Source organism: Mastigoproctus giganteus, chromosome 5, assembly GCF_048544385.1.
Source record: "Mastigoproctus giganteus isolate SK-2022 chromosome 5, ASM4854438v1, whole genome shotgun sequence".
NCBI lineage: Eukaryota > Metazoa > Arthropoda > Arachnida > Uropygi > Thelyphonidae > Mastigoproctus > Mastigoproctus giganteus.
Window position 1 is genome coordinate 2,945,516 of NC_143579.1, and position 19,863 is coordinate 2,965,378.

Here is a 19,863-nt window from a genome sequence, read left to right on the forward strand (position 1 = left end):
AACATTTAAAGAATAAACCCATTTCATCAGCATTAAAAACATAATTGTGCTCATATTATTCCAAAATCTTCCTTAAGGTATTGTTCATCCAATTGTTGCAATCTTCTTCGCTTATATTAACACTTTCTCCAAAAATAACCTTTTTCACAATTCTGTGGCAATTCTTAAATTTATCTAGCCACCCAGTGCTCGCATTAAATTCTGTATGTCCAAAGGACTGAAAATTTCAGAGCTTGTTGCTTAATTATTAAGCCCGATATTGGGCTATTCTTTTCACGTATCATTTCACTCATTTTAGAACAGGATTTGATTAAAAGGATTTTAAAATAAAAATAATTAAAAATTAAAGGATTTGAAATAAAAAATACTGCAAAAATTTTTTTAATGAAAAGGAAACATCATGATGAGGAAAGAACTTTAAAAGGGGTAGTTTATTTTAGCATTAGCATTAGCATTAGTAGAGGCATTTGATGCAAGAAAGCAAGCTTATGCAGCATCAGCCAAAAAAAAAAAAAAAAAAATCACTTCCACTTCACCCCTCCGTTCGTTCAAAATACCTGTCCAGCTGAGCCTTAAACTTATTTAGGCTATCAACCTCCACCACAAGGGATGGAAGTCTGTTCCACCAACCAACCACCCGCTGGCTAAAGGCAAATTTCCGCACGTCTATCCTACATCTGTCTTTCCTCAATTTGAATTTATGCCCTCTCAGGTGATTATTCTGAGCTAGAGGAAGAATCCCATCAGCATTGAGCATGCTTAAACCATTCAAGGCTTTATACACCTCTATCAGATCACCTCGCTGGTGCCTAGTCTCCAGACACTGTAATTTGCAAAACTTAAGCCTTTCTTCGTAAGAGCACCCCTTTGGTCCATTCACTAATCTTGTTGCCCTTCTCTGTACTCGTTCCAGCAGCTCTACATCCTTCTTGAAATGAGGCCTCCAGACCTGTATACAGTACTCTAGGTGTGGCCTGACCATCGCCTTATACAATGGAATAATCACCTCCTTATCCCTGCTGGAAAAATTCCTGTATATCATTGACAATACTCCATGAGCTACTCTTGCAGCCCGTCTGCACTGCTCAGAGAACTTCATATCTGCCTGCACAACCACCCCCAAGTCCCTTTCATTCTCTACCACTGTCAGTGTTGTACCACAGAGTTGATACGTTGTTCTGGGGTTGCTATTTCCCATGTGTAGTACTTTACATTTGTCAATGTTAAACTTCATTTGCCACCTCTCAGCCCATCTGCTCAACCTTTCCAGATCCTGTTGCAGCAGCATAGTGTCAGTAGTGTCCTTGACAACCCTGCCAACCTTTGTATCGTCTGCAAACTTGGACATTAATCCCGATATACCATCATCAATATCATTTATAAATACAGAAAACAATAATGGACCCAACACTGAGCCCTGAGGGACTCCACTAATAACATCAGTCCACGATGAGCAGTGTCCATTGATTACCACTCTCTGTCTTCTCCCCCTCAACCACCCCTTTATCCATAGCAGTAATTTGCCTCCAATGTCACACTGCTCCAATTTGTGTAGCAGTCTTCCATGTGCAACAGTATCAAAAGCCTTTCTAAGATCCAAGTATATAATATCAAAGTTATTCCCTGCATCCAGTTCTTTTGTGACTGCATCATAGTATCCAATCAAGTTGGTCAGGCAAGACTTCCCCTTAACAAAACCATGCTGTGTCTGAGCTATAACTGAAGTCTTGTCTAAATGATCCTGCAGTGCTTCTTTAACCAGTGCCTCCATTAATTTTCCTGGAATAAAAGTTAAGCTCACAGGTCTATAATTACTTGTGTCAGCCTTTGATCCTCCTTTGTGAATTGGGGTCACATTTGCACATTTCCAGTCTATGGGTACCTCCCCTGAGTCCAAGGAAGCTCTCATAATTATAGCTAAGGGTTTGCTTACTTCCTTTGCTGCCTCCTTTAATATAACTGGATAGATCCCATCCACCCCGGGTGCCTTTCTTGTGTTTATCTTCAACAGTTTCTCCTCCACTTTACTCCCAGTTATTTCAAGATTCTGTAACTTACTGCTAGAGTTGAATACACCTCTGGCATTCCCCTCGCTGAATAACTCCTCATGTGTGAATGTCGATGCAAAATATTCATTTAGTTTGTTAGCTACCTGAGCAGGATCATCAACACTTGACCCATCAATATCAAGAGGACCAATCTGATTCATCCCTCTCCTTCTAGAGTTTACATAAGTAAAGAACTCTTTGCTGTTTTTCTTTGCATCCCTTGCCAAGGATTTCTCGTAATCTGCCTTCGCCTGCCTAACCTCCTTTGTAACTTGGTTGCATATCAACTTGTATCTATCATAGGCTTCTGTGTCATGTGTTAATTTGTAAGTATCCCATGCATTTTTCTTCTCTGCCATATGCCTCATTAGTTCATCTGACATCCATTTTGGCCTAAACCTTGAACAATATTTCTTAGTTGGTATGTAAAGCCTAGTAGCTTCCAAGATAAGTTCTTTGAATGCTTCCCATTTTGAATTTGCTGTTGGTAACATCATCAGTTGGTCCCACTGTATAGAATTTAAATACTGTCTCAGTCCATCGTAGTCGCCTTTACGGAAGCAATAACCCTTCCCTTTACCCCTAATGGTAGTTACCTCTTTGAGTAAATCCCACTTCAGCACACTGTGATCACTGCCACCTAGTGGTTCATTTATCTGCAGATTCTTAATGCATGAAGAATCACTGCTGATAATCAAATCAAGAGTATTGCTCCCTCTAGTTGCCTCCCGAACATGCTGATGTAGAAAACAATCATCCAATAAATCCACAAAAGCCCTGCTAGTGTGTGAGTATCCAGCCCCCAAATTCCAGTCAATATCTGGGAAATTAAAATCTCCCATTATAAGACACTCTGATTTACTGGCCCATTCTATTTCCCTGTACAGTTCCTTATTATACTCATCAGAGTCATTAGGCTTATAGCACACTCCTACTCTCAATTTTGATCTCCCAATGTTTATGTCACACCAAACTGACTCCACACTGCACTGTCCAGCGATGTCGACTGGCTTCACTTCCTTGGTTTTTATGTGTTTCTTAACTAATAGCATAACACCTCCCCCCTTCCTATCCTGTCTATCCTTTCTGTAGACGTTGTACTCCCCAAATTGCAGTTCCGCATCCCTTATATCTGTGTGACACCACGTCTCTGATATCCCAACAATATCTGCCTTCGATGTTTTGAGCAATACCTCAAATTCATCAAATTTATTTACTAAACTCCTAGCATTGGTGTACATGCAAGTATACCTGCACCTGTTTCTATTCTTAGCTACCCTAACACAACCCATGTGTTTTCTTGTACCGCAATGGCTCCCAGCAGTCTCTGAAATACCATGCATCTTGTTTTTCAGGCTTCTGCTCATTCTAATAGAAGCAGTGCAAGAATCTCTTTCACCTCTGCCAGTGGCTACTGTCAATCTATTGGTCTTTGTCTCCCCCCAAGCTAGCAGTTTTCCGACCCACCTAACACTGCCTCGATAGCATCAGCAAATATTCTTGCACCCTTTCTATTTAAGTGTATCCCATCCCTGTAGAAGCAATCTCTCCTGTTAACAAGTACATTCCAGGCTGAAAAAAATTCTACCCCTTGAGCCTTGCACAATCTTTCCAGGGCCGAATTGATCGACAAGGCTCTCATCATATACTCCCTCCTATCGTGTCTGGGCAGAATTGCAGACACTTTCAAATTCAACCCTAATTCTCGGCTTTTGTTCAACAGTGACCTGTACTTGTTAAGTAATTCTGCCGGTCTCCTACTCTTAATATTATTAGTGCCAACGTGTACAACTATATCACCTTTTGTGCCCTTAAAAGATGATATTCGCTCTACAACGTCATCAACCTTTGCCCCTGGCAGACATACCCTGGTCCTGTTCCACCTATCTTTTTTACAAAGCATGTTCCCCGTTTCCCTGACAATAGAGTCACCAACAACTACTAGTTCCTTCGGGACCAGCGCATTCTGCCTTGGGGGTTGTCTCTGTGTCACGCGATGCCCAAGTGCAAGCTCTGGCGTTGATGTGGGCAGCTGAGAGCTTGATGGGCCCCTCAATTTAGTTTCTTCGAGGGCATCCACCCTGTCCTTCAAGCTCTCATATAGGCCCAAAAGAACGCCGAGTTGTTGCCTGATATCGATACACTCCTTGCATCGCGCACACACAAAGACATCCCCCTTGGCAGTATCATGTCCCGTACCCGATTGCTCTGCAAACATCAAGCAAACAGTGCATTTTATAAGGCTGTGAGTCAGAGGACAACTGCCCCCCTCAGTTCTGCTCTGAGCCACAGCACTTCCATTAGCTTGAGCCTTTTGCTTTTTTGCTTTGCTGCTCTGGTCTGGATTTTGGTATTTCAATAATGAAATAATCTCCTTTTTTTCAACGTTTAAGTCTTAGTAGCATCAAATCCCATCTTATAAAATTTGCTGTATCTTGATGCTATGTTCAACATTCATAATCGCCTCACAGGGCATGTCAACATCCTGAAAAACTTACTCCAATATCTTCTGTTGAAAATACTTTTGGTGCCACTTCAAAATTCTGTTACTCTTCTTCATATGCAGTTTGCTCATCAATTTCAAGGACAGCATTAGGAGAGGCATATGCAAGAAACCACGCTTATGCAGAATCTGCCAAAAAAAAAAAAAAAAAAAACTTCCATTTCACCCATCCGAAATACCTGTCCAGCTAAGCCTTAAATTTATTTCGGCTGTCAACTTTCACAACAAAAGATGAAAGTCTGTTCCACCAACCAAATACCTGCTGGCTGAAGTCAAATTTCCACACATCTGTCTTTCCTCAATCTGAATTTATGCCCTCTCAGGTGATTATTCTGAGCAAGAGTAAGAATCCCATCGACATTGAGCATGCTCAAACCATTCTAGGCTTTATACACCTCGATCAGATCACCTCAACCATGCCTAATCTCCAGATACTGTAATTTGCAAAACTTAGCCTTTCTTCGTAAGAACAACCCTTTGTTCCATTCACCAATCTTGTTGCCCTTCTCTGTACTCGTTCCAGCAGCTCTACATCCTTGAAATGAGCCCTCCAGACCTTATACAGTACTCAAGGTGTGGCCTGACCATTGCCTTATACAAAAGAATAATCACCTTATCCCTGCTAGAAAAATTGCTGTATATCATTGACAAGACACAGAGCTACTCTTGCTGCCCGTCTGCACTGCTCAGAGAACTTCATATCTGCTTTCACAATAACCCCCAGGTCCTTTTCATTCTCTACCACTGACAGTGTAGTACCACAGAGTTGATACGTTGATCTGGGGTTGCTGTTTCCAATATGTAGTACTTTACGTTTGCCAATGTTAAACTTCATTTGCCACCTCTCAGCCCATCTCAACCATTCCAGATCCTGTTGCTGCAGCAGCATGGCGTCAGTAGTGTCCTTTGCAATCCTGCCAACCTTTGTATAGTCTGCAAATTGTGACCAATTTTTGTTCCAATGGCCACGTACGCCTCTGGGGCGTGTTTCACCCAGGCACAAACATCAAATTTAAAGCTAAACTGATCACTCTTCAAAGATTTGTGTTCCTTTTCATAGGGTTGATGCCCAATTTATTGTAGATTTGGAGGCAGTTGGCCGAAAACATGCCGCTAAGGGAATCAATGTTTGTAAGTGTAAACCGGAGAGGGTGGCAGGAGTCGCGGCGTTCACCTCTTGTCTTCTTTGGGCCAGAGATTAACGGGGGATACAGATGGAGTGTCTATTCAGCCTGTGATAAGCCGAGCTAGCATGACTATATTTCTTGTCGTAACGAGAAGTCTCCAGGGAGTGGTCCCCAGATTAGCTTGGAGGATGGATCTGGAGATAGTAAAAGGGTGACCCACCACCACCCTGTTCATCTGAGCAACCAATATTCCAGACTGAGGTACTTTTTTAGGTGGGAGGCAGGAGCAGATGACCAAATTTCAGACGCGTAGAGAGGGACGGGTAATGCATCTCAGGATGACCGACAAAGCAGCATTGGCTGAAGCACTGCCCAGGTGCTGTGTACTTCTGTCTCATCTCAACAAAGTGAGGCTGGAAGGTGAGTCCAACATCCCAGGTGAGGCCTATGTCTGTGTGGGAAGTTACCCTTTGTACCCTGTCCCCACCAATGAAGATTTGAACATTACTTTTAACTTTTTTTTTTTTTTTTTTTTCGTTATTGGTAGTTGAGCAGATTTAGAAGGGTTCAGATGCAACCCAAATATGGCTAGATAGTTTTCCAGAGGCCTGTTGGTTAATATCAAGGATCTGATCAGGATGGTTTGAACTCACGTAGAACTTCAGATCAGCGGAGATGGAGGAAACCCCTGGTGCCATCAGACAACTAACACAGAACTTAAGATCATTGGCATGAGAGACAAAGTTAGAATTACATGCTAGGAAAGGTTCCAAAACTGCTGCCAAGAGGATTGTTGAAAGCACACTCCCTTGTGGGATGCCTCTTGTGACGTCGAAACTTCCCTGGAAGTCGTTGACAGTAACAGAAAGATGTCTGAGAAGTAGGATGGACTTCAAGATTTGTAGAAAGGTATCTACCAGACCGAAGTAGTGCTTCAGAATAGTAAAGAGAGCTTGTAGAGAGAGCTGCTAGATATATTCTATCGTATGCCGATTTAATGTCCCGGAAGATTATGTAAATCTTTGATGTCCTGTTGGATTCTGAAGAGGGTATCTAGAAGATTGGTACATGTTGATCTCTTGTGCAGAACGGTATGAAGGTACTCGGGCCTGTGACCAAAGCAGTGCTGGGAAATTGCTGGCTGAATCGCTTTTTGAAAAATTTTAAGTAAAGAACAACTGATGGAAATTGATCGCAGATCTTTTGGAGATTTAGGTTTCCTAATCTTTGGAATAGACTTGACATGGTAAGATCTCCAAATTGATGGAACTCTTCCAGATTGTAAGATTCGTCTTAAAATGTGGAGCAGAAGGTCAACAATGTATGTGCTGCATATTTTTACCATGAATAATGGGACACCATCTGATCCTACAGAAGCTTTGTTAGGCAATTTGTTGATGACACCAATCAGGGTCTCCGTAGATATTTCTGCTTTTTATCTGTGCCCAAGGTAACCAGTCCTCCTGTGAGGGAGAGGAATCTGGATCTGGAAAATCTGCCTGCAGGAGATTTCACTGTATCCATTCCTGGACAAGTTTTTGATCAATGATATGATGGTTTGTCTGGTGTGATAGAATCCTTCTATTCCTCTTCAACCTATCAAGAACAGCTTGGTTTAGGACTTTTCTTTCTTTTTTAGGAAGTAAGCTCTTTCCTTCTTAAATATAGTGAGGTCTGAAAAAAGTTGAGATTTTGGCCATTTCTGTAGGCCTTTTGCTTCCTAATGAAGGCCAACTTGGTTTCCTTATTAAAACATCGATTCCACTTGCTACAAATCCTAACTTTCTTGGATGCACCACGGAGTGCAATTAACTTCAATTGTTTGTACAAGGACAACCTCTATCGACTCAGAATAGAGGCATTCCCAGTCAAATCCGCTCAAACACTGTAAAATGATGTCCGGCTTAAGATATTTAGTAGAGAAAGCAATCCTAGGCACTTCAGCAGCATTCTCATCAGGTAACTCAGGGAATTGCCATGCATGGATAACGGCATGCAATTGGCAGGTGGTCCGATTGAAAGCCCCTTCTGTCAATCTTTAATCAGATATTAAATTCCGGATCAATCCCGACAATATGGAATCACTACAGGGTACGGCCCATGCCCAAAAGAAGAAACCCTAAGGACTTCAGGCCGATCTCGGTGGGCTGCACTCTATTAAAAGTGTTTGAGAAAGCTATCTTATCAGCACTGATCGAACAATGCTTCTCTCATAGACCCAAACATCTGCATACCGTGATCCCCAAAAGATCTACATACACAAACTTACTAGACACCCTGTTTAAAATTCAAACTGCTCTCAACAGCAAAGCTCAGCTGGACGTCATCTTCCTTGATATTTCATCTGCTTATGATAAACTCAATTTCCGCTCTCATCTACATCGTGGAAAAATACTTTGGCATTACAGGAAGCCTGCTAAAAGCCATCAACCTCATCCTTACGCCAAGACAACTCATCAACAGCCATAAATCCTTCAAACAGGAGCGTTTTATAACGCGGAGAGGTGTCCTGTCTGGTTTATGGTTCTCCACGGCCCTTGAACCTTTCCTGATTTCTCATCATATGCACCTGACACTGATTTCTCATCATATGCAGATGATCTCAAAAAGAGGGGAATTCCTACAGAACGTTTTGGTATAGAGATAAATATTCGCTCTGACTGCAGAGGCAAAAAGATAACATGTATGAATGAAATAATCAATTTATGGCAGACAAGATGGGATACCATAACTACTGGAAGAGTGACCAACTTGTTTATCCCGAACGTGACTTTTCTGAATGATATACGTGAAATTCTTGAGAGTGTAGCTCCAGGAGCAGAAGGTATATTTTTAAGAGACTGTAGTAAGTCTCAGATGCTACAGGTATTTGCTAAAGAAGTATTTGAACTAAGGAAAAGTATGATTCCAGTGATACGAGGTTGATCAAATCCATCTGGCTGGAGGCACCGAAGTGTTTTGATGCTGCAGTTCTTACTGCAGCATCAAAACTGGAAGATCTACCCTTTTCTTGATCTCTCTTCCTCCCCCTTGGTTTTTCACTTTAGTTAATTATTTTTATTCTTTTCTTTCTCTTCCATTTGGGTTTTTTTTTTTCTCCCTCTGGAGTGGGCCCCAGAGAAGGAAAATTTTTTTTTTTTTTTTTGTCTCATACTCTGAGACCATAGGTGTCCCATCTACTGGAACTGGCCCACCTTCCCGTGGTGTTGGCGAGTACCCAGAATCATCTGTCCAGGTGACTGATGCTTCTGGGTAGCCAAGCGGCCAGAACAGAACAACAGGATACACACAAACCGACGTCACACACATATTTGGTCCATTTGTAGTGATACTGTTCTTCACAGAGATACAAGGCGGAGTTTAACTGACGTTCTAGGAGCCGCCCCTTACATAAACTCATGTCCACATGAACAAACCCACCTGATAAATCAGCGAGCCGCCGTCCTGATCAGTAGCCTTGTAACCTGCAGATTGGTCTGGAACTAAACATATCTAAATCAGCCCAAATCACATTTACAAAAAAAGAGAATCAAAAATGACATCACAGCCTCTCACAGTGGAGTGCAGATAAATAAGGAAAGTGAAGTCTTACGCCGACCTCGGCTTGACTTGGGATGAGGGCCTCACTTTTCAAAACCATTTTTCGACCATGAAAACTAAGACTTTTTCGGCGATGTGGGCAATTCGACAAGAGCTGACGGGGTTACTCTACGTCGATGTAGTCGGAGGATACGTCCAGCGGTGCCTACAACCAATCGCACTATATGCATCACCAATCTGGTCTTCTGCACCGACCTCGTACATAAACAGATTCCTGGCAGTTGAGTACTGTGTAATGCGAAGGATGAACAGAGTCAAGGGCAGCGCTTTCACCATTTGCATGGCTGTTTTATATACCAACCAACTTAAATATCACTCCCTGGAGAGTTCACATTGCATCCAGGAAAATTCTTCTGTCTTAGATGCTAACTGGTGTGATTGACGCCCCCAGTCTTCACAGAGTTATCGCTACTCCACGTGCTGGATGCAGTAATGACAATCCCTACTTACCGTTGCATTCTACACTATCCAACCTGTGCTCTCTTTCCGAACAACGCAGTCCCCCTTTTCAATACATTGGCAATAGACCACCCTGTGAAATACTGTGAAGGCAAGCAGTACAGAGAAGAGCCACTCTGAAGCTTACAACTTGCTTGAACTATAAAAGTAAGAAGAAGAAGCTTGAATAGGAAGGAATGAACAAAATATAAAATAGCTGTTGGACATCTACTTTTAAATGGTACTGTGGATAATTTCCTCTTCTAAAGTTGTCACTAATTACATTCTGTAAATAATACTGTAAATGATTCGCACTTCTGTAAATATTGTAAACGTGATTTGTAAATATTGCATTGTAAAAATTGACACTCTTTCATTTTTGTACACCCTTCTGGCCGGTTGGATGCGTAAAAGGGGTGAAAGCAATCACTTGCTATTAATAAACGGATTTAATAATAATAATAAATTGGAAATTGCTAGACAGGAGCTTGATGTCTGGTAGGTTATGGAATATTAGGTCGAGTGCTTGGCCTCCTCTAGTAGCCGGAACTAAGAACCGTGTAAGGTAAAAGATCCGGATCTTCGTGCTTAGGGATCGGCAAGTTGAAATCACCCGCAACTACAGTTGGAGTTCTAGGTACTAAATTTGCCAACCAGGTGAGCAGCTCAGATCTAGAGTGTTCATTGTGATCTGTGGGGGGGGGGGTGTAAACCAGGCAACACTGAATTTGAATAAGAGGACTCCTCAGCGTTCTACAGATTGCATCAAAATTGTTCGACTGGCTTACTCTTGTGCTTATTGCCTGAAACCGACCGTTAAAAAAGATTTCTACACCACCACCCCGTCTGGTGTTTCTTGAATTCCCAATGTGTTTGTAGGGAGTATTAAAAGGTACAAGATCGAGCTGCCTATCCGCCAATAGCCATATTTCAGTAAGACAAATGATATCACACTCGTCAAGAAAAAGGAAGGTCTGGAGGGAGTGAAGCTTGTTTTTTATGCTGCGTACATTCTGCATGAACTCCAAGAGCTTTCGGCCTTGTGAACCTGGTTGCATATGGCCCTTTTGTTGCTATGCCTATATGTACTGTCTCGGTCCATTGTACGCGATCAGTCTGCTCCTCTCTTGATACAGCTTAATGTCGGTGCCTAAGGTCTAGCAGCTAGAATTCAAGCCGATATGCTTCGCATTCGCTGGACAGGAGATGATAAATAAAGAGTAGGTCGGAAACCTCGTTTTCATGGCCTTTGCATCAATCTTAATCCCATGTTCATGGGCAAAGAGAGCCTTGATACTTTCCGCTTGCGTTGAAGGACCCGGTCTCGAAACAAATTCTTTCTCTGGTCTGTACAGCTAATATATTATAAATCTCCTCCAGTCTTCTCGACTGAGCAACCGAAACTGGTTGGCGAGGGGCAGAAACTTGTGTCTCCTGTGTTGGTAATCTCTTCCCTTGGGGTTCCACTGTCAAAATGTCTTGGGTGCAAATAGCCATTTGGGGGTTATGCCTGTAAGATTGTGCTTCAGAGTTCATGTGATGAAGATGACTTGAGGCAACCACCTGAGTAAAGTTCTGTCCATTCTTGTTTTGGCGTGGGGGTTCTCTCATCTTCATAATGTTGTTACCTTAGGCTGATTCGGAACCTGGCGAACATGCTCCTTCTATTGTAATCTGCAAGGTTGATACGAGTTAGGTTCGCCCATATTCCAACATTGATCCTGGGTACGTTGACTATCAGCATCCATGGAAGAAATGAAAACAAGGTCAACAATACTGGAAAAGGCTAAGTCGTCTGGGCTCAACTTCCCCAGTCTTCAACCGAGTGGGAACTGGGCCTAACCACAGAACCGGAATCATCTACAGTGCCCACTTATGCCGGTGCTGTACTTAAGAACCTTTCAACCTCTAAACTGGGTGCCTCCATCCAAGGGCATCCACCACAGACCAGTCGACAAAACCCCAGCATATAAGAAAAAGAACCCTGATAACACAGCAGAATCTGGTGGTTATCAGGCCCATTAACCCCAAAGAATCACATACAAGTGAACAAATGGTAGATGGCTCTCATCAACCAGTGAAATACCACCACTTTGTTTATTGGAGGCTTGAAGTGGTGGAACCCATGTTTAGTCTCTAGAGCTAAGTTCCGGTCAACCCTTCCCTATCTCTTCCATCATGCAGTATGATTGATGACTTTTGAGGTTATGATGAACGTCGTGGCGAGATCCAATATTCCTTACATTTCGAGGGTACAGCTCTGAAACGGTGTTCGCAGGCCGGCCGCTAGTTAGTACACCGGACCGAACCTATTGGTAACTCTCTAGGAGGCTTCTGGATCAGCTAGTGTATAATCATGCTACCTCTACCTCTACACGATAGTGACTGGAGGCCACATTATATGTCAAGGATCTGGGTATATTCTTACCACATGTACGCCATATCCAAAAATTTCATTACTTCATACAGCATGTCCCATCCACTTTTTCTTACTATTGAATACACCATGAATTGTCAAACTAATAGAGCAAGCTTATCTGCGAAAAGATCTAAACCTTCCAAGGATTTCCTAATTCATTTCTCATGTGTACGTGGGCTCAATTCTAATCTCAACGATGTCCATTTCCACCTGCAGTCTGCCAAACCCCATGTACTTTTTCTGACAGAATCTAGTTATCGGTTGATTCCACTACTGCTCATCTCAAATTATTCGCTGTATGATTCCTTTCGCCTCAAAGGTGGTACCTGTGCATATGTCTGTTCTGATATTCCCTGTCAGAGACTTGGCAATTTGGAATCTCCTCTCTTTGATCTTCTCTGGCTTAAAATCTCTCTACCTCATTGTGTCAAATTCATCTGTTGTCTCTACCGTTCTCCCAACTCCACCAATCACTTGGAGCTCGTTGACTTCCTCTCTTTGCAACTTCACTTTCTCCAGTCCAACTTTCCCAACAGTGAGGTAATTTTCCTTGGTGATTTTAATGTTCACAACTCCAGTTGCTCCCATTTTCTAGTCACACCAACCCAGCAAGTCGAGATGCTGAGGGTTTTGTAATTACTAATGATCTAGCACAGATTGTTCATTTACCTACAAGAATACCGGACAATCCTAATCATACAGCCAATACGATTGATCTTTTTCTCACAAACAACCCTTCTAAGTACACGGTCGAAGTGAGAGGTCCTTTAGGCACTTCAGATCACAACTTGGTTATTGTCCCTTCTCCAATGGAACCTTTATCTCATGGATATTCCCAACCTTGTGTTGTTTGGCATTACAAGAATGCAATGTGCGATGACCTGCGAGACTTCTTTTCTTCTTTTCCTTGGTCAGATTAATGTTTCAAAACTTCTGATGTCAACGTTTGCTCAGATCGTGTCAGTGAAATTATTCTTGCAGGAATGGAATCCTTTATCCCACACTCCACTTTAAAATCTTGTCCTTTATCTAAACCTTGGTTTACCAATAAATATGCTAAGGCTGTCCAAGAGAAGAATCTTACATATCGTAATTGGCTTGTTTCTAATTCTTCAGTTTCATTTTCTGCCTACACCAAAGCTCGCAACAATTGTAAAGCAGTTATTAATCAATCGAAACTAGAGTTTGAACAGGCTAAGAGTAGAAAACTTGCTTCTTGCCCTAATGGTAGCCGAGCATTCTGGTCTCTTGCCAAAGCTATTGACCGCAACGTTTGCCCATCTGGACATCGCTGACATCGCTGGACAGTGCAGTGTGGAGTCAGTTTGGTGTGACATAAACATTGGGAGATCAAAATTGAGAGTAGGAGTGTGCTATAGGCCTAATGACTCTGATGAGTATAATAAGGAACTGTACAGGGAAATAGAGTGGGCCAGTAAATCAGAGTGTCTTATAATGGGAGATTTTAATTTCCCAGATATAGACTGGAATTTGGGGGCTGGATACTCACACACTAGCAGGGCTTTTGTGGATTTATTGGATGATTGTTTTCTACATCAGCATGTTCGGGAGGCAACTAGAGGGTGTAATACTCTTGATTTGATTATCAGCAGTGATTCTTCATGCATTAAGAATCTGCAGATAAATGAACCACTAGGTGGCAGTGATCACAGTGTGCTGAAGTGGGATTTACTCAAGGAGGTAACTACCATCAGAGGTAAAGGGAAGGGTTTTTGCTTTCGTAAAGGCGACTACGATGGACTGAGACAGTATTTAAATTCTATACAGTGGGACCAACTGATGATGTTACCAACAGCAAATTCAAAATGGGAAGCATTCAAAGAACTTATCTTGGAAGCTACTAGGCTTTACATACCAACTAAGAAATATTGTTCAAGGTTTAGGCCAAAATGGATGTCAGATGAACTAATGAGGCATATGGCAGAGAAGAAAAATGCATGGGATACTTACAAATTAACACATGACACAGAAGCCTATGATAGATACAAGTTGATATGCAACCAAGTTACAAAGGAGGTTAGGCAGGCGAAGGCAGATTACGAGAAATCCTTGGCAAGGGATGCAAAGAAAAACAGCAAAGAGTTCTTTACTTATGTAAACTCTAGAAGGAAAGGGATGAATCAGATTGGTCCACTTGATATTGATGGGTCAAGTGTTGATGATCCTGCTCAGGTAGCTAACAAACTAAATGAATATTTTGCATCGACATTCACACATGAGGAGTTATTCAGCGAGGGGAATGCCAGAGGTGTATTCAACTCTAGCAGTAAGCTACAGAATCTTGAAATAACTGGGAGTAAAGTTGAGGAGAAACTGTTGAAGATAAACACAAGAAAGGCACCCGGGGTGGATGGGATCTATCCAGTTATATTAAAGGAGGCAGCAAAGGAAGTAAGCAAACCCTTAGCCATAATTATGAGAGCTTCCTTGGACTCAGGGGAGGTACCCATAGACTGGAAATGTGCAAATGTGACCCCAATTCACAAAGGAGGATCAAAGGCTGACACAAGTAATTATAGACCTGTGAGCTTAACTTCTGTTCCAGGAAAATTAATGGAGGCACTGGTTAAAGAAGCACTGCAGGATCATTTAGACAAGACTTCAGTTATAGCTCAGACACAGCATGGTTTTGTTAAGGGGAAGTCTTGCCTGACCAACTTGATTGGATACTATGATGCAGTCACAAAAGAACTGGATGCAGGGAATCACTTTGATATTATATACTTGGATCTTAGAAAGGCTTTTGATACTGTTGCACATGGAAGACTGCTACACAAATTGGAGCAGTGTGACGTTGGAGGCAAATTGCTGCTATGGATAAAGGGGTGGTTGAGGGGGAGAAGACAGAGAGTGGTAATCAATGGACACTGCTCATCGTGGACTGATGTTATTAGTGGAGTCCCTCAGGGCTCAGTGTTGGGTCCATTATTGTTTTCTGTATTTATAAATGATATTGATGATGGTATATCGGGATTAATGTCCAAGTTTGCAGACGATACAAAGGTTGGCAGGGTTGTCAAGGACACTACTGACACTATGCTGCTGCAACAGGATCTGGAAAGGTTGAGCAGATGGGCTGAGAGGTGGCAAATGAAGTTTAACATTGACAAATGTAAAGTACTACGCATGGGAAACAGCAACCCCAGAGCAACGTATCAACTCTGTGGTACAACACTGACAGTGGTAGAGAATGAAAGGGACTTGGGGGTGGTTGTGCAGGCAGATATGAAGTTCTCTGAGCAATGCAGACGGGCTGCAAGAGTAGCTCATGGAGTATTGTCAATGATATACAGGAATTTTTCCAGCAGGGATAAGCAGGTGATTATTCCATTGTATAAGGCGATGGTCAGGCCACACCTAGAGTACACTGTATACAGGTCTGGAGGCCTCATTTCAAGAAGGATGTAGAGCTGCTGGAACGAGTACAGAGAAGGGCAACAAGATTAGTGAATGGAACAAAGGGGTGCTCTTACGAAGAAAGGCTTAAGTTTTGCAAATTACAGTGTCTGGAGACTAGGCACCAGCGAGGTGATCTGATAGAGGTGTATAAAGCCTTGAATGGTTTAAGCATGCTCAATGCTGATGGGATTCTTCCTCTAGCTCAGAATAATCACCTGAGAGGGCATAAATTCAAATTGAGGAAAGACAGATGTAGGATAGACGTGCGGAAATTTGCCTTTAGCCAGCGGGTGGTTGGTTGGTGGAACAGACTTCCATCCCTTGTGGTGGAGGTTGATAGCCTAAATAAGTTTAAGGCTCAGCTGGACAGGTATTTTGAACGAACAGAGGGGTGAAGTGGAAGTGGTTTTTTTTTTTTTTTTTTTTTGGCTGATGCTGCATAAGCTTGCTTTCTTGCATCAAATGCCTCTACTAATGCTAATGCTAATGCTAATCTCTGCTCCCACCTCTGTCCAAACCAGATGGTTGTGTTGTCACTTCAGCCAAGGATAAAGCTGACTTGCTAGCATCCCATTTTTCTTCCAGCTCATGTATTAATGATCTTGGTAAAACACCTCCCACCATTCCCAACACGCTCCATTCAATGCCTCCTGTGGTCTTCCGTCAAAAGGATATCAGAAGGATTTTGATGAATCTTGATGCCAAGAAAGCACCAGGTCCTGATGGTATTTCTCCGCTTGTTCTCAAAACCTGTGCTCCTGAACTTACTCCTATTCTTTGCCGCCTTTATTCACTTTCTTATTCCAAAGGTGTTTTTCCTTCTGCTTGGAAATTTGCTCATATCCAGCCAGTTCCTAAAAAGGGTGACAAGTCCCTCCCATCCAATTATCGTCCCATTGCAATTACTTCTACTCTTTCTAAAGTAATGGAGAAATCAATTAACCGCCAACTCTTAAACTACCTAGAAACCTTCCGTCTGATCAATGATCGCCAGTATGGATTCTGTCAGTGTCGACCACTGGTGATATTCTGGCTTATGTTACCCATTTATGGACTAATTCAATGGAAAGGTTCGGTGAAACACAAGTAGTTGCTCTTGACATCTCAAAGGCTTTTGATCGTGTTTGGCATAAAGGTCTTCTAAACAAGCTTCCATCTTATGGTTTGCCTACTGTTTTTAGTAATGGGTATCCAGTTTTCTCTCTGATCGCTCACTGAGGGTGATGGTAGATGGCTCTCTGTCTTCTAACTTCTCCACTAATGCCGGTGTCGCCCAAGGTTCAGTTCTTTCCCTCACTCTTTTCCTCTTGTATATCAATGACCTTCTTCCATTGACTGGAAATCCTATCCATAGTTTTGCCGATGATAGCACATTGCATTCCACTTTCCATTTTGAGAAACCTTGTCCTGCTCAATCAGCTTCAACTTCTGGAAAATCTGCTACCAATTCCTTAAATGCCGATCTTCAGGTAATTCTCCAGTGGGGCAAAGACAACTTAGTTGATTTCAACCCTTCTAAAACTCAATCTTGTCTTATATCTCGCAAAAAGGATTCTTCTGCTCCTATGCTTATCTTTAGTGACACTCCGATTTCTAGGCAAAATGATATATCTCTTTTGGGGATTACCGTGACTTCTAATCTCTCTTGGCACAAGCACATTACAAATATTGCTTCCTCTGCATCTAAAAAACTTGGTTTTCTCTTTCGCTCTCGGCGTTACTTTTCTTCCAAACAGCTGTTCTTTCACTCTGTATAAATCGCAAATCCACCCTGCCATGGAATATTGTTCCCACACCTGGGGTGGTTCCCCCAAAACCTCTCTCAGGCTTCTTGATTCCATTCAGAAGAGGTCAGTTAGGTTAATTAATGATTCATCTCTAACAGAGTCTCTCCACTCGCTTTCTCATAGAAGCACTGTTTCTGCTGCATGCCTCTTCTACAGATACTTCCATGGGCACTTTTTTTTCTGAATTGGCTTCTATAATTCCCGCTCTCTCTCTTTCAAAACAGTCCGAACACGTGCCGCCACCAGCCAACATCCATTTACTGTCCAACTTCAAACCCACAGAACCAACTTTTCATCTTCCTCATTTATTCATTCAACTGCCGTTTTCTGGAACAACCTTCCTTCATACGTGTTTCCTGAAAATTACAATCTACAGAAGTTCAAGTCCAATATCAACAAATATCTTCTTTCGTCTTCTCAACCTCCAACCCAAGCACGGTACTAAGTACTGTAGGTTCTAATACCTCTCGTGTTTGCGGTTCACACATAAAAAAAAAAAAAAAAAAATCAAGACCAAAATAATAATGACAGAGTTGAAAGATGATCTGAAAACTACGAAAATAAAAGCAATAAGAAAAACTGGAAATACAGGCATAGTGACATAGTGTTTTTTGACAGGCGGCACCGGTGCTTTCGCCCAACTCCGCATTTGAATATCTTGTGAAGTAAGACAGTACTGTCAAGGCCAGATATCATATGTTAGTGTGTGTTCATGTTTGCTTAGTGCGGGTTATGTTGTTCATCTGGCCGCTTAGCCTAGGGTCTGTGGAACACAACAGACTGCTAGTTATCGTCACTGGCACTGGGAGCCAGACCAGGTAAGTGGGAAGAGAACTCTGTCTGGCCGATCCTGGGATTAGCATGAGCTTCCCAGGGAAGGCCAAAAAAAAAATAAATAATAATAAATAATAAAATAAAATTAATTAATTAAAAAAAAAAAAAAAAAAAAAATATATATATATATAATAATAAATAAAATAAAAATAAAATTTTAAAAAATAATAAATAAATAAAAAAATAAAATAATAATAGTAAAAAAAAAATATATATATATATAATAATAAAATAATAAAAAATAAATAAATAAAAATAAAAATAAAAAATAATAAATAAAAAATAAATAAAAAAATAATAAAAAATAATAATAATAAAAAAAATAAAATAAAATAATTTTTTTTTTTTTTTTTTGAAATAGGAGAAGAGGTGAGAGATTGAAGAGAAGAAAGAAGGTAAGCAGAAGAAAGAGGACGAGGTCAAGTGACCCACAAGGTCAGGTTGCCTAATAGCATGACCCTGCATTTGAAAAGTCAAATGCCAGTCCCACTCCCAGAGGAGTATTTATGAGTTCCTACACAGGTAGGAAAATCAGTATTGTCCTACACCTTGAAGAGAAGAGGTGCCAGCAAGTGAGTGGGTCCCACATTGGGCAAGAGCCCAGTGTCAGTAATTTAATCTTCAGCCAAGGGTGACTTGTAGGCCATGAGCAGTGTCCCACACTGGGTAGAGGACTTGGATAATCTTCTCTTAGGGGATGAGAGGAGGCACATGGATTCATGAAGCTCAAGGAAATACAGGCATAGTGATCGAAACGGAAACTAAAAAAGAAGCTAACAAAATTATGACCAATGCAAAAAAACGACTATGGGTTTAAAGGCAGAGGCGCCAAAAAATTTGGGGCCCTGATCATCATTTTTGACCTCAGTGACAACTGACCCCACAGCAACTGACTGAGGAACTATATTGTAGGAACTGGCAGGAGTACTTCCCAGACTTAGAGGCAGATGCGTTAATCACACCTAAATACTCAAAAAAAGTCAAAGGAGGAGGTGACAAAAACTGGATTGTTCAACTAAACCCAATCGCCTGGAAGGTCCTAAACAATCAAGCAAGGGTATACATAAACTGGGGCAGCCACCGCTTTCGCGAACACGTGGCTGTGCCTAAATGCTTCAAGTGTTGCAGGTTCGGACACACCTGACACACTTGTATCCAGATAGTGCCAACGTGCGGCCATTGTGCTGAAAAAGGCCACGAATTTAACAGCTCTCCTAACAAAACCAAAAATCCTATTTGTGTGAACTGTAAAAGTTTCAAAATGGACTCAGCACATTCCATCAGAGACAGAATATGTCCAACATATATAAAAGCCAAGGGTCAGCACCAGCAACGGATCGATTATGGGGAGACACCTTAAAAAATTTAACTTCGCAGAGGTAAAAATAATGCAAATTAACGCACAACGGGCCCGAGCTGTGGTCGGCCAAATCAGGATTCGGGCAGACGAGGACAACACGGATGTAATCATCCTGCAAGAGCCATACGCCCATAAGAACCAGGTCGGAGGCTATCCTTTGACCTACAAAGTCATCCAGGTGGAAGGGGAAACCCCCTGGGCAGCAATAGCTGTAAGAAACCCTGACATCACAGCCACAAAGATAACCCAACTTTGCACAGCCTGAGCCGTATGTGCCCACATTATTACAGCGCTTGGAAACTTTTACGTCGTCACCCTATATTGCCG